The following is a 16632-nucleotide window of genomic DNA, read 5'->3' as shown; positions in this document are numbered from 1 at the left end:
CAGCGAAATCGCGGTAAAATTTCAGCCATAACCACGTCTCACAACCGTGAGATACGTGGTTACAGTCTGTAAAGGAATCAATACGACGATCCAGCAAAAGCCCCGTGGACCCTTAGAACACGTAGCGGCCCAAGGACAACCGCCTTCTGCATTTTTCCCGCAAGTATTCTAGCATATTGCTTGTCATTTCTTTTGTGAAAGGTCTCGAGAGCGGATAGTAATTTTCTTGGTAAGCTTACGAAAAAAAATTCCTATCTGTTCCCTTCTATATTAATTGTGTTGTATTTCTTATTCCCTTTTTGTGTTTAGTTTCTTGTGTTTATTTGTTTTATTTTGTTGTTTGTGAATTTTTCTTTCGTTTTATTAATGCATTCCTCTGCCTTTCAAGACCATAAGAGCTTGTTTCTCTTATGGTTTAAAAAATGGCATTCACAGTTCGAGTCAATTGCTATGTGAGCGATAGAGTCTATCAACCAGGACAAATGGCTCGAATTGATAGAAATAATAATCCTGATAGGCAAAACATTGCAATTTTTAGAAGCCTTCAACTTCGAAGACTACCACTTGAAGTCGCCGATGATTATGTTTCAATTGCAATCCATCGATTCGCAATGAGATAGAGGAGCTCCAACGTGATCCAGGCTGTTTAAGTCTGAATGTTCTTACAGAAACAGGCAGGCAAACGTACATGTTCTGTAATGCTTATGTTAATACTCCAAGGCCTTCAATTGAATGTAGAGTTCACGCTTCTATTGTCATGGACATTTTCATTCCAGAAGAAACAAGAGCATGCTTAAATCATTTGGATGAACATGGTTTCATCTTAGGCCCCTTGCTTCCTGGACTACAAGCGATTAATAGACCGTATAGGATTCCGGGACAGCAGTTACTTCTGTTTTTGCAGCAACTTCGTAACGAAGCAAATGTTCATGCGGCCGCGGCGTTTGATAATGAGGATAGTTTCACTGATGAAGAGTTTGAAGCTATTGCTCTTGTAACAAAGGAACAATTTAGAGAATTGTATGCATTTTGTGATCCTATTCCGCAGTTACATGAACGTGGTGCCAGATACGTGAGAAAAAAAGATCTGCTGACTTTCCTTTGCAAAATGCGTCAAGGTCTTTCTAATGAGTTTCTGAAAGTGATTTTTCATTATTCGAGCCGGCAAGCTACAAGCATGGCCATTTTTACTGTAAGAGAGTCTTTAATGCAGCGATTTGTGCCTGGTAACATTGGATTTAATGCGATGAGCAGAGAGAAATTCATTGAAAGACAGGTGACATCATTCGCCAATGAACTTTATAATCCACAACCAGAAATTCCCAGAGCTATTGCTATCATCGATGGAACTTATGATTACATGCAGAAGGGCTGTAATTTTCGCGTACTTCAACAGTCATTCTGCAAGCATAAAGGACGTCACTTGGTAAAACCTGCACTCATTGTTGCTCCAGGCGGATACATACTTGAAATACAAAGAACATATTTTTCTGACTCGCGAAACAATGATGCACAAATGCTCATTAACGAATTTGAAAGAGATGTGGAAGGTATGAGAGAATTTTTCGACACGGTGCTATTTTTATAGAGGACCGTGGATATAAAGATGCCCAACCACTTTTGGAAAGCTTAGGAATTGTGTCAAGGATACCACCGTATCTCCAACAAGGACAGAGTCAATTGGTAACGGAAGAAGCAAACGAAGCTCGGCTAATAACGAAATCTAGATGGATAGTGGAATCCAGAAATGGCCACATAAAGTCCATTTTAAAGTTCTTCGAGAAAACCATTCCGATGGCTCATGTACACAATTTAAGGGACTTCTTTCGTATTGCTGGTGCCATAATAAATCGATACCATCCTGTTATCGAGATGCAAGGCGCTACAGCAGAGCTTGCAAGAGAATATATAGCGTGAGCTCGTGAGCCAAATATTGTGCAAGCGCGCGTAGAAGTGGACAATATGCGCTACGAAAATGCAAATTGGAATCGCCTGCATGAACTTCAAGTACCACAATTTCCTCGCCTTACATTGGAAGAAATACGCGGCATAACAATTGGCGTGTATCAAGCAGAACTTGCCCCATCTTACGTTCAAGACAAGCTGCAATGAGAAGAAGATGAGGAGTTTCAACTAGATACGCGATTTAGTGAACCTGGATTGATCAGAGTACGAGTATTTTCTCGTTTCCGAAATGCGACAAGGTACCAGCTGTGGATAGCGTTCAATAAGATCGATGACATAGGACCAGACAGTAACGAAACGCTTCTCGGTTATTTCTGCACATGTAAGTCAGGGGCCAGAACTCTTGGCACTTGCGCACATATTGCAAGCGTTTTATGGTTCCTGGGTTATGCACGCCATCAGCAACACGTGAAGCATCCTCAAACTTCTTGCTACAAAGGATTCTAGACGTTGCTAATAGATGTGAACAAGCGAACCCGAATCAAGAGCCAGAAATAGTTTAATATTTAGCAAAAGCTACTGGGATTTGTTCTATTCGCTGATCATGGGTGCTTAGCGTTCGGCCCTCTTGCGAAGGGTACAATGTTATTATCGGAATGTGCGCACTAGTTACTAATCTTACATTGGGTACCATTTCTGCCTTTAAAGAAGTGATTAATTAATCAAGTTAAAATCTTGGGTGCTTAGCATTTGATCGCTTTGAGAAGCGCGCTATATGAATCAACGGTGTAGGCGAAAATATGACAGACCACGATCTGAACCATGATTTCTATGTTGACATCGCTTTTGTAACAAGATCTGTTTTAATTCGTTTTATTCTCTGATCTAGAACGCTTAGCGCCGCATAGCGCTAAAACTGTCCATTTTTTCGGATTTTTTTACGGATATTTCATCTAGCACTTATAACCTTAAAAATTACAAAGTTTCAGATAAATCCACCGAAAGCCATTTTTCCATACATTTAGTGCGGGGTCCTTTGTAATATGATAAATAGGCTAAAGATTCTCAAGGCTCTGAGAAGCTCTGAGTCCTTTCCGAAATGTATTTGCCTTCTACGGCGTGTATCTTCGTCCACAACCCGGAAATTGACACCTCATGGCTTAGAACACATTTCTGACACTTACATCAAAACAAACAAACAGAACCTCTCAGCTTATGTCAGTTTGACAAACTTTCTCACTCGCACACTTTTTCATATATAAGAAGAAGACAACTGCGCACCTGCGCACTCAAATCCAAGATCTTCCTGTAATGTGCGTATCACTTACGGTAATGTTTCTATTGTAAAGTAAGGGAACGGAGTTAGGTCTCATTATTTCTTCGTGGGAAACTCGCTATGTCACCAGGAACTATAGAGTGGTCATGTAGAGTCGAAACTCATAATATAAAATAGTTAAACGTTAGAGAGCCCACAACAACTGCATAGCTGGCGCCGGCACACGGCCGCCAACAACACATTCTACATTTTCAACTCAGTGTTCCAGGGGGCTGGACCAGACCAAAGATATTATAAGCCTAGATGCGGCACTCTTCAACTTTTCGCCGTTTATATGGCAACCGCGTCCTCTGCCCACGTCTACAGGAGGGGTGGGCCGAGGCGCACACCGAAAGACACCGAACGAACCGACCGGTGGCTTTCTGTTTCTCGATTCTAGTTTTTGTCTTTGTCAACCAGATCTATAGCTGACTCGGTCGGCTTGCTCTGCACGCCGAAATTATTAAAATTAATTAGGGCCTAAAATTATTATTTTTATTTTTATGTTAAAATTAATTAATTTCTTTTACGGTGTCTTTTTTAAAAAGGGAAATTTTCGAGATAGTAAATGAATATATTAAAAAATTCTTTTCGTTCTTTAGATTTTCAGTGAAATTTTGAACATTGTTTTTGTAAACTAAATTTAAATGAAATTAAGATCAATTTGAAAAGTAAGTAAAATTTATTTGAATTCTGAATTTAGTTAAATAACAAAGTTTAATCAAATTTAGTTAAATTAATTACTCGTCTGGTTTCTTTTTAAATCGAAACTTTCGAGACACATAATAAATAAGTTAAGAAAATTCTTGTCATATTTTAGAATAGTAGCGAAATTTTTTTAATAATTAAAAAATGTGTAATTTTTACAATAATAGTAAATTGAAGGTTCGAATACTTCGCTGTATAAATTTCTTCTACGTATATTTTTAAATCTTAGAATATTTTACTATTTTTTCGAATAATTAATTATTTCTTATGTCATATTTACACTTCTCTGTAGTGTCGAATCGACAATTTCCCTTTAATTCCGATGAAAAATTTAAGGTTTTCACTACTTATTTAATCCTTTATCAAAATTATATTTATTTTTTTTTTATTATTTAAAAACTATAATTTTTTTTTTCATAATTTTATTAATTATAAAACCAGTAACTAGACTGTGATTTGCATAGATTTGAAACGTTTAAATAAAAAGTTACATTCAGTTTAGTCAAATATGCAATTTATGGTTTTCATTATTTTATAACGCAGTTTTTCTTGAATTGCAACAAATTATTCAGCCTAAATCTGTTTCAGATAACTGATAAGAAAATTCAGAATTACTTTTAACTTGTATCTTTATACTTTTTAAAATTTATATATTTTTCTTGCCACCAAGGATACATTTTTTAGTTTAATAATTATTGGGATCATTCTTTTCTTATATTAATTTTAATATTTTTTTTACAATAAAATTATTTCATGGAGTGAAATTCAAATTGACAGTGTACCAAAAAAAGTCCAGTTATTGGTACTGAAACTTCAGTATACATAACAATATTTGTGAAAATTTTTCCAATATTCTGTCACTAATATGTCCCTGAATTGGTCTCCATTTTTTACTTTTTATTTTTATTCTTCTCTATTTCGAATTTGATATTGTTTAATATTTTATTTGAATAAGACCTAAAACTTTAATTTTCTATTAAGTATACCATACTTTTATTGAAAACAAAGTGGTTTTATTTCTACAAGTCTAGAAAGTCTTATCGAAAAATCTATCAAATAAAAGGACAAAAAACAGATTTTTTCAAAAAAAATCTTGAACTGTATTCAAGCAGAAATTATATTTTGAATCGAAAATTTAGAATGATGATAAATTTTAATTTAAATAAAATTTTAATTTAAAAGTTTGAAGGAGTTAACCAATTTCAATTCTTATTCTCATCAGAATTCACAATTTCAAAGAAATCCAAATAATATAGTTTATAAAAATAATTGAGAGAATAGAAGAATCCAACAAAATTCAAAAGAAATATAAGGCTTATGGGGTTGCATCTGAGCAACTAAGGCTATTACAAAAAAGTGGAAAAGGAAAGAATTCCAAAGATCTAAAAAGAATTCAATAATTTTTTGCGAACCGGGAAATGAATATGAAATACTTTAAATTTCTGAAATTTAAAGTTGAAATATATAATTAATTTTCAACATAGAAAATTAATTTTTTTTACCAAAAAGACGAATTTTTAAAAAAATTTCATGAATTTTCTACCAAATAGTTGAATTTTTAACCTATAAAGGATCGATTTCTAATTAAGTATAGACAAGCTGCAATTTTCAGAGAAAAAAGTAATTTTCAGCATCAAAAAACCGAATTTTCCACAAAAAAATTAAAATTTTAAGCCAATAAGGTAAATCTTTAAGAAATACGATTTAGGAAGACATAGATTTAACAAACACGAATTTTCAACAAAATATATTAAAATAGTTTAATTTTTAATTAAGTAGTTAAATTAAATAAAAAAATATGGATTTTTAACGGTAAAGTTCACTTACAAACGCATCCTACTTTAATTTTCTACCATATTGTTAAATCGTTAATTAAAATAGACTAATTGAGACCTTAAAAATGTCATTTTTCATAAAAAGGTGACGTAAAAAAAATTAAGAAAATTAAATTTCGACCAAAAAGATTAATTTTCTACAAAATTATTGAATTATAAACGCTAAGTTTCTAACAAAAATGGCAAAGTGTAATTTTTAGATCAAAAATTAATTTTGAACAAAACAAAAAACCCAAAATTTCAAGATAATTGTTACATGGAAAAAAAATTAATTTTCAACTAAAGCGAGGAATGAAATTTTCAACAAAAGAGTCCAAATTGCGAACAAAATAGTTAAATTTTTAAATAAGAAATGAATTGTGCAGTATTATATTAATGATCTAACAAAATAAGACGAGCCGTCAATAACATATATTAATTTTTAATACAATTTTTGAATTTTAAGGCCGGAAGGACGATTTACCTATAAAAAGGTTAAATTTCCAACTAAAAATATGATTTTTTAAGAAAAAAGTTAATTTTCTACCAAAAATTTAAATTTTCATTAAAAGAGTTTATTGGTTATAAAAATTCTTTAATTTGAAATGAAAAACTTAATTTCCAATCGAATAGTTCAATTTTTTACCAAATTGCTGTATTATCAACAAAATCAGATTAATGTAGACCCAAACAGTTGCAGTTACAATAAAAAATGATGATTTTTCAACGCAGAAAATTTATTTTCGGTAGAAAAAGACAAATTTGTAGCAAAATACATGAATTTCAACTAGAAAGGAGCAATTTTTAACCAGAAAATATCAATTTTTCATGAAAATATAAATTTAAGTCAAAAATGAAATATTTACCTTGTTAGTTAAAAAAAAATTCTTAATAAAAAAACGAATTTTCAACAAAATAGTTATATTTCGAACAAAAGAGTTTAACCTAAAAATGACTTTTTATATGCAGAAGATTAATTTTCTAAAAATAGAATAGTTAAATTTTCGACCACACAGGTGAATATAAAACGAAAAGAATGATTTTTTACAAAATAGTTCAACTTTTAACCAAGCTTCTGAATTTCTAACGAAACAAGCTGTTCTTTTAACAAAAGAGTTGCATTTTTCACAGAATAACATTTTCAACTGAATACTAGAATTTTTATCCAAACGGGACGGCCTTTTTAAGTTTCGATTTTTGTATTTAATGAAATTATCCTTATAAAGTATGGCAAGTATATAGAACAAGTATATTGAGACTGTACTTAAGGAACTTTATTTTCAATCTTATTTATATTGGATAATTGAAATTGATAAAAAATGAAAGAGCCTCTAATTTTTCACATTTCCGTCATTTATGATTGAGAAAGTATAAGAAAAGAAAGGTCTGAAAAGTCCGAAAAGAATGGACGAGTTCGCAAAACAGCCATTTTGGATAAAAATTCAAAAAGTTAGAGAATTTGGCAAAATTCTGGGACCATTTTTTTTATGCTTAAAATTTTATTTACGGCTATTAATAGTATTCAGAAAGCCAAATGCTTTATCCTAATGACTTTTTTTATGCAGCAAAAATTCTCAGATTTATAGCATTTTCGACATTTTTCAAATCAATCGAAAATCAACATTTTAAGCCAAACAATATCTTATTTTGTGGTCAAACTATTCAGGATACGAAGGAAGATAAATCAACAAAAATTGTGATTTCAAAAAAGATCGACAAATTCGTTAGTAGACACTTATTGATAGGATGCATACTAGGGCCTAGGGCGCGCGACTGTTTGTTCTCGCGCTTCGCGCTCGATTATGTATTTACCTCGCGCTACGCGCTCGGTCTTTTTATTTTAGCACATTCTTGCGCAAACATTTAAAAATTGAGACTCAAAACACCCACCACTGTAATTTTCTGATTGTGAATTCTCTTTCGTTAAAAAAGCTTAGCTCGAGAGTTTGAGCGCACCTACAGCACGCGACTGATGGCAGACGTACTTCGCGCTTAGTCTTTGCATTTCTTCCGCATTCGGGTACAGACCTTTTAAAATCAAAGGTGAACGGACCGACAACTGTAATTTTGTGATTTTGAATCTGTTTTTTTAAAGCTCTTTTGGCTTTAACGAAAACATTCTCATCAGGTATCTCGTGCTTCGCACTCGATTTTGTCCAACATGTCAACTTTTCTACATTATACACAACACTTTTATATCAATTATAATACATTTTTATGTAACTCAGCTAGGGATTACTTATTAAAAAATTGCAAAACAAAAAGCAAATTGTATTTATCAAGATTATTTTTGTATTTGTTTCTTATTTTGCTTTAAATTGTATTATAAGCTGCTCTAAAACATGTATCATTTCAATAAATGTATATCATTATAATTCATAATATGAATAAAAATTAAATCATACTAATTCTTATTCCCTTGTTTTTATAATTTTTGTTAATTTTTCATATTGTTTTTTACGATTAAATAAAAACTACAGCGCATCTGCATAGGGTCTAATACAGGAACCTAGATAGGGTCTTATTTAGGAGCCTATGTCCTTTTTCGTCTTTTCTGTGCTCTTTCCAAAAAGTTAATTTTTTTATCTTTAAACTTATGTTTTACGATTAAAAGAAAATCTACTCGTCCTACTGAAAAATGATTAATAATAAATTTATAGATCTTTTTAGGCGATCAACTGTTGTCTGGTAATTTATGTTCATAACTTGTATCGCTTTTTCAAAAAACATTTATATTTTTATTTATAATGTTATTTTTTACGACTAAAGCAAAAACTGTCATATTAAACATTATAGCTCTTTTTTGTATGAAGAAGATTGGTCTTATTTTTTCTCGTAGCTTATATCGAAAAGTGATTTATTCTTAATTTGTAGTTCTTTCCAGGGCGCGCAATGTGAGCTTTTTCATTTTTTTTGTATCTTGCATAGTTTAACCAAAAAATTGAATTTTGCGATTTTTCATTATTTTTGGTACGATCAAATTTGGAATGTTCAACTTTTCAACCAAATTAAAAAAGATGTTATCATAGTCCTGTAGGGCTTTCAAAAAGCAATGTTTAAAATGTTCATTTTAGTTTGTTTTTTTGGATTTTGCAAATGCTTTAAATCTGATAATTTTCTTTTTATAGAAAAAAGTCGGAAGGATAAATTGTTTGAGTTTTAAAGTACTATGAACAACCGTGCATAGAATGTTTACATTTTGAAAAAAATGTAGTTTCAAAAATTTTGTGTGGGATCAAATTTTGAATTTTCAACTTTTTGACCAAATTGAAAAAGTTGTTATCATAATTTTGAAGGGCTTTCAAAAAGCAACGTTTTTCTTCTCCAGACTTTTTTTTCGTATCATGCGTTTGTTAAATTTTTTTAATACTATGAATAACCGTACAAAGCATTTTTGAATTTAAAAAAAAATTATCTCAAAAATTTTCAAAATACGCTCACTTTTTTCATTTTTACCCAAAATGGCTGGTTAACGAACTTGATCTTTATTTTATGAAACTAAAAGAGTATACTAAAGGCCAATCCAATCTGTCAATTCTTTCGAAAGTTATCGTGCTACAAACTAAAAATCTAGAGACAAACACACACACACAGAGGTAGGCACACAAATTCGTAAAACCCTGTTTTTCGGATTCAGGGGTTCTCAAAACGTGGACATTTGACAAAACCGAGGGGGGGGGGGGTCAAATTTTACACAAATCTAATACCTTCTCTTGATAAGAATGTAATAAAAATTTGTGGAAAAACAACAAAAGGTACGAGAAGAAATTGATAGAAAAAAATTATTCACTTAAAAAAAGAGATACAAATTTGTATTAATTTATTACATTCTTTTTATTTATGATGGAAAAAGTTTTAGAATTGCCCGAAATTTGACACCGCAACATTCCAATTTTGAATCAAATGACTCAGAATTTTGACTCACAATTTTGTTTTATCGTAAATAATATATGCAGAAAATCGAAAATTCTCATATTACGCCTAAGACTGGAGAGAAATAAAAAATCTAAAAGAAGACTTGTAGGATATTTTGCTTGATCTATAAATAGTTTAATTATCAGATGAAAAAAATTAATTTTTCAGCAGACGCAAACTTTCAACCAGTTGAATTTTTATCAAGAGTTGTATTGAATGTACAAAGATGAATTTTCAACCAAAAGTGAAATTTACAACTGAAAATATAAGTTTCCAGTCAAGTATGTAATCTTTTGTTTTCTATTTAAAAAACAACTAAATCCAGCAACAAAGATTTTAAGCAGTTGAATTGAACAAAAAGAAAAGACTTTAACAAAATCATTTAATCCATAACCAAAAGGAAAAGTTTTCCAAAAACAAGTTAAATTTTTACCTAAAGGGATAAATTTTCAACCAAATTGTTCAATTTTGAAGCCAATAAGATCAATTATCTAGAAGAAAGTTTAAATTTCGACCCAAGTATATATTGCAAACAAAAAACTTGTCAAAAATTAAAGAAGTCTCAGCTAAATGCTTAAATTTACAGACGGAGATATGAATCCTTAACTAAAAAACATGCATTTTTCACAAAGGAGTGCAACTTTTAACCAAGTAGTTACATATTTAACCAAAAAGGACGACCTTGAAAAAATAGCTGCGTATGCAAAAAAATAAATAACTCTTTAGCCAAAAAGTAGAAAGTTTAACCGAATGCAATAAATTCCGATTCAAACATATAATAGTAGACTTTTCGTATGAAAATAAAATCTTTTAACTAAAAATATTTGAAGTATCTAATTGACTGCTATTATCTGTGTTTGCATTTAAGCTAAAAAACGAGAAAAAGGAAAGTTTCTTGAAGACTTTGAAACTATTATAAAATACCCATGTATTATGTCACGAAAATTTGCTTTATGATCACCGCGATGCCAGTGATTCCCGAATCAAAATTGACGATGACACGTTTGGAAATTTTTTTTTATGTCTTGGGAACCCTGAAAATTTTCAAGTTTTATCGACTTAAATCAAATATAAGATTTAAGGTCTGATTCCCTGTCAATTTCAATTTTCCCAAAATTTCTCTCAGTCACATCAGGAATCACAGTTAAGGTGCAAGATCTGAAAAATGTTCGACTATTGTCACAATGTTTTAAATTATACTGGTTTGAATAAATGATAAAACTTTAAGCACTGTGGAACATAACTTTCAGATTTTTGTTACACAGATTTTTGTTTTTGTGGCATATTCTATTTATGCGATCTAAAATATATCTATTTGGGATCATTTAAGGCCGAATTTCATACGCTTTCTAGCGGCTCTTCAAAAAAGTTTCTTGCTTTTTTTTGAACGACTAATCACGTCTCAAAGTCAACAGTGATTTTTAATAAAGCTTGCGCTACCCGCGTGAATACTGCATAAAAATTTAGGCGTACTAAACGTTATTTTAGTTTGTATCGTTACTTCAGTAATCTACTACTACAAACCGTAGAATTGTAAAAACAGCCGCTTCCTCAAATTGGCACTTGAAAAATGTAATTATTTCTTTCCTGTTAAAGAATTACGTTCACAGTTGAAGTATTTAACTAATGGAGAACCTATTCCTGTTGTTCCTAGTTGCAGACCTTCTCCTTCTACATCTTCTTCGTCAGAAATAAATCATTCACCTCAGAGGTATCATCTTTTAATTTGAATTAAAACATATACATTCCTGTATTTCTTGTTGCAGAATTAAGTTCACAATTTGAATACTTACCTAATGGAGAACCTTCCTGCTGTTCCTATTTGCAGATCTTCTTATTCTTCTTTTTTATCTTGTAAAAGGAATAATTTACCTGAGAGATATCTTTCTCCTGTCGAGCATTCTCTTCGTTCCAGGTCTAGGTCTACTCCTGCCACGGCCATGGTTCCTCCTGCCAGGTCGACAATTCTTCCTAGAAGGCTTTCTTCTTCTGATGGCTATGGATGTGGACCTAAAGAATGTAGATTTATCCGGGTAATCGTCAATAAGAATCAGCACCGTATATTTGATCCTCGGAGATACACTTTTTATGACGATAAACCACTTAAACTAAAAGTAAGATATAATTCCTATGAACCTATGCCAACCAAAGAACGAATTATATTATCAACATCCGATGCTGATGTCTTCGCAAAACTGGAGTCTTTAAATATTCTGACTGGAATGCATAGATAAATTGATAAGGCTAAAAAGCGGCGAAAATAAACACAAAAAGCACCACGGTTACCTCATTGACACGAGAAGAAATAAAACAAAGGCAAGCAAGTTCCGTTCAACAACTTATGAAAAATGTTGGTATAGAGCATGTAAACTTTCGTGTAAGCAAAGTTTCTCACACATTTAATTCATACCAGAAAATGTTAGAATCTTTCTTTACAAAGGCAAAACATAATCGTCAACCAGAATTTAAATAAATGCTTAAAAAAATAAAAATTAGTCATTTTATTATAGAAGGAGAGTATCTGAGGACAGACATCGAAATCTTTATCACATTCCCCTTTTTACCGCATTTTCAAATAATTCCTTCTTTCTTGAATGTTTTTCATCAATCTGCTGATTTTCAATCGCATGAAAACACGCTTAAAGGTTTATCCTCGCTTTTTCTGCATTTATATTATATTTACCTTTTGTCTATGGACATTAATTATATTTTAACTTTAGTTGCCAGGGATAAAATTTTTGTATCAAATTGATATCAGTTCTACCATATTAAATAACTAGTTTCTTTTCTTGAAACAGACCTTAATGAAATGTAAATATGCCACAAAAATAAGGTCGACGGCTTTAATAAAGAGATAAGAACTCTGGGATAAATGATGTCAACCGATAACCAAATTATTCATTAAGACATTAATTAGTCTTGCTCTTCCTTTGGCAAAAATGAGAATCCTTTATACTCTAGCTTTCACCTTGGCGAGCATCCTTAATTCTATTGGTAAATATAATAGTATAATGATGTATTAACAAATTAACAACTATTTTTCTAGCATTTAGATTTCTTCTTCCTCAGGAGTTTCTTTACTGAACTAACAAAACTTTTTATATAAAAAGGCAACGATTATTGATTTCTTCTAAATTTTAGCTTATCTGCGTTAACTGCCTGTGAGGGCTTTACTTCTATATATGATTGGTAAATTTTATTTTTGCGAAACTGTTCGCAAATCATTTTGCGAAGTAACTGCAGTCACAAAGCCTCAGACCTACTAACACATACTATCTTGAAACCGTCTGGTTAAAGAAAATTTCTTTTAATTCACGTAAAGCATTTTCTGCATTAGTATATTAGCTAATTCGACTATCTTGAACATGTTTATACATTTTGTCAAATCCAACTTGTCTTCTTTTAAAAATCGATTTTTCTTAATCCGTTCCCGAATTTCCCTCCTAACCCAATATTTCATTTGACTATCAGCATATAAAATTTGAACGCAGTTATGTATCGTGTAGCGTTGCTCTAACAGCTGTTGAAAATTCAGAACCACTGAGTACACGTCCGCAGTGTCGCGTCGACAGGAGTCGCGCATGCCCAAAGATAGCCATTTTAAGTTGTAGAAGACTTTATAATTTTCTCGTTTACGTTCGATCGAACAAAATTTTCGATCCGAATAACCGAACTCAGATCGACCTAAATCGATTTTCAATACGAATGAATCCCATTCAATCTGAATTCGGATTCATTCAGATTGAAAATGCAGTATATATATATATATCCGAGTTCGAATTAATTCGTATTGAACAATTGGTTTGGATTAATGTTCGGATTATACCGTATTGAGTAGGACTGACCTAACGTAACGTAACTTAACTTCACGAAACACAATTAAACTGATTGTGTTGTCCCGTTGTGTTTGCGGTACCGTTTCATTCAGCTTCGGCTTAACCTACATAGAGGTTTAACCTATCCTAACCTAACAAATCCTGACCTAACCTAACCTAGCCGAATGAAATTCAACCACACGTGTAGCTATGTAAGCGTACGGTTCTCAGTCTTAAATTTATGCTATATTTAATAGGTTAACTCGATCTTAACCTACAAATGAATCTAACTTAACAGAACCTAACGAAATTTTGCTTAACGCAACACATCTTAACTTAAGTGTTCCCGTTGTAACACAATAAAATTCATTTTATTTTACTACATTTGGTTAAAAATTTAGACGCACACTACTCATTTGAAGAAACTTAGAACTACAAGTAGAATTGACCCCATTTCAATTAACCTGAAAATGTTTGTATCAATTAAAATGTAGAACTGTAACTTAAACATTGAAATGAACAAGAGTTTTATTCAAAATTTTTTTCTCTCTGCTTTTCTTAGACTTAAGGGATATAATTACACTATCTTTCGTGTTCACATTTTATCTTGCTTTTTATCGTAATTAAATTGATTTATAGACCTACTTCAGTCTATTTTCTGCCTGCTATAACGTGTCCTTTTTTCTTCGAAGGAACGATGCAAAGGGTCACGCTTACGTTTAAGACCTACATTCGTTTCCCTTTCCAACATCCAGAAAAAATCAGCCATCATGACCTCGTCCTAGCTACCCTGATATGGTTGTTCCATCACTTTTATGTCCTGGTGAGAACGTACCCCTTGTTCTTCGCTGAAATCACCAACATTTTCTGGAAACTTATCCAGATGGGAATTTAGAAAGTGAAGTTTTAAATTCATCAAGCAGCCTAACTTTTTGTAGTTTCTTATCATTTTCTCAACAATAATCTCGTAGTCTGGACTTTTTTTGTTTCCGAGGAAATTTGCGTTTACTGCTTTAAAACTTTCCCAAGCGTCCATTTTTATTTTCGTCATGTGGATCACGAAATTAGTATCTCTTGTCAATATTCGAATCTGTGATCCATCAAAGACTCCTTTTGTCAATTTAGCGTCTGAAACATTAGGGAATTTAAGGGATATATACTTATAGCATTGTCCACCTTTGTTTAACGCCTTGACAAATTGCTTCATGAGCCCAAGCTTTATGTGGAGGGGTGGTAGTAAAAATTTTTTCTTGATCAACGAGGCTTTGGTTGATAATAGTATGAGAACCAGGTTTGAATGAATCTCTTAAAGGCCAATGTTTTTGCTGTAATGTTTGGCTCGATGTCTCCTATTTCACAGGCATATAAAGCATGGCTCTCTCGTGAAACCCGATTGTTGGCCGAATATCATTGTTATGATTTTGAGATCACCACATATTTGCCATTTGTGATTCGTGTAATTAACTTTTTCAAGAATCATTTTAACATTGTTATATTCTGCTTTGATGACCGTTGCGTGAGCTATAGGGATAGGAGCGTAAGTATTCGTGTTATGTAGTAAAACAGCCTTAATGCTGCGTTTTGACGAATCAATGAAAATTCGCCATTCTTCGTCTCTGTACACATTTTTCTTCAAGTAGTTCATTACTCCGTTAACGTCAGTGCAGTACACTAAAGACGTTTCTTCGTCTTTAACGAAAAACTTCCTGAATTCTTTGTCCTTGTCGCGTTAGAATGAAACTTTTGTCTTTGGCTCTAGAAGATTTCTTCTTTTTCGAAATGAAGCGGCAAATTCAGCGCCGTCTTTCGGTAATCCAAGATCTCTGATAAAATTATTCAGTTCTAGTTGCGACACTAATATTGGAACCTTCAGTTTCATTTTATGCACGCCATATTCGTCATCTTTTTCGTCATTTTTATCAGAATCATCAGAACTATTTCCTATTCGATCACTGTAAATGTAACAGAATGAATCTGAACTATTCTTGCAGGCATGCGATTGAGAAATGCTCGCGGTTTTTTTCCTTGTAGCATGAGACTCTACACCAACCAAGTTATCCATTGATGAAAAGCTACCGTTGCATGATGACGACGTCGGAGAGCCCGCTTTTTGACCCTGACCAGACGCCGATACTGGGGTTTTTCCCTGCATCGTAATACACTTTTTACCTGTGTCTACCATGACGGCATGAACACCGTTTACTTAGGGACTCGCCCAATGTGGATCCGTTGCCCACTGTCACCACGTGGAGGTGCCCTGGTTACAGACACAGGCGAATAATGCTAGCAACAAGCGGTTACGAAAGTCCAGACATTTACTGCTATTAATGTCAAAATATGAAAGTACGCAAGAACAAGGTTTCCAGCATAATCGGTTAGGTTAGGTCAGATTTTGTTAGGTTAGGATAGGTTAAACCTCTATGTAGGTTAAACCGAAACAGAATTAAACGGTACTGCAAACACAACGGGACAACACAATCAGTTTAATTGTGTTTCGTGGGGTTAGGTTAGGTTAGGCTAGGTTAGATTTATTTCTAGGTTAGGCTCGAGTTGACCCATTCGATGTAGCACACATTTGCTACTGGGAAAATATACTTCCAGAGCTTTACATGTACTTCAATAAATTTCTGTTAATTCAGGTTAGGTGAGGTCAGGTTCTGTTGGGTAAAGTTATGTTAAATAAGTTGATATCAGGCAAAGGTTGATCCTTGACAGTTGTCGACATGCCTCAGTGCATGATTTTTCGTCATTTTTCGAGGTTATGGCTCAACCATGACGTCATGGGTGATTTTTGATACCGAATTTGAATTCAGCGCCCTAAAATCCATAGGAATACGTGTTTCTTGTTACCAGATCCGCACACTTTTTTTGTGTGGCTGTGTTATTATAAAAAATCTTAGCCATTGGCTAAAAGGCGGATTTTATATTTATAATTACTTTTTTTACGTTTCCAACGAGTTTAGTTGCCTTAATTGCCTTAAAACAGGAAGAAGAAGGTGAATTTTCACTAAAGTATAAAAATAACCTTGGCGGACCGAAGGAACCGAAAGGAACCTCTATAAACTACACTTAAAGAACCACTGATATATATTTACACTGGATACGAGATGGCTTGAGGCAAATTGAAAGAGGTTTTTGACATTTAGCGCCCTCTATGGTC

This window comes from Belonocnema kinseyi, chromosome 1 (assembly GCF_010883055.1).
Source record: "Belonocnema kinseyi isolate 2016_QV_RU_SX_M_011 chromosome 1, B_treatae_v1, whole genome shotgun sequence".
Classification (NCBI taxonomy): Eukaryota; Metazoa; Arthropoda; class Insecta; order Hymenoptera; family Cynipidae; genus Belonocnema; species Belonocnema kinseyi.
This window is presented reverse-complemented; position numbering follows the sequence as displayed.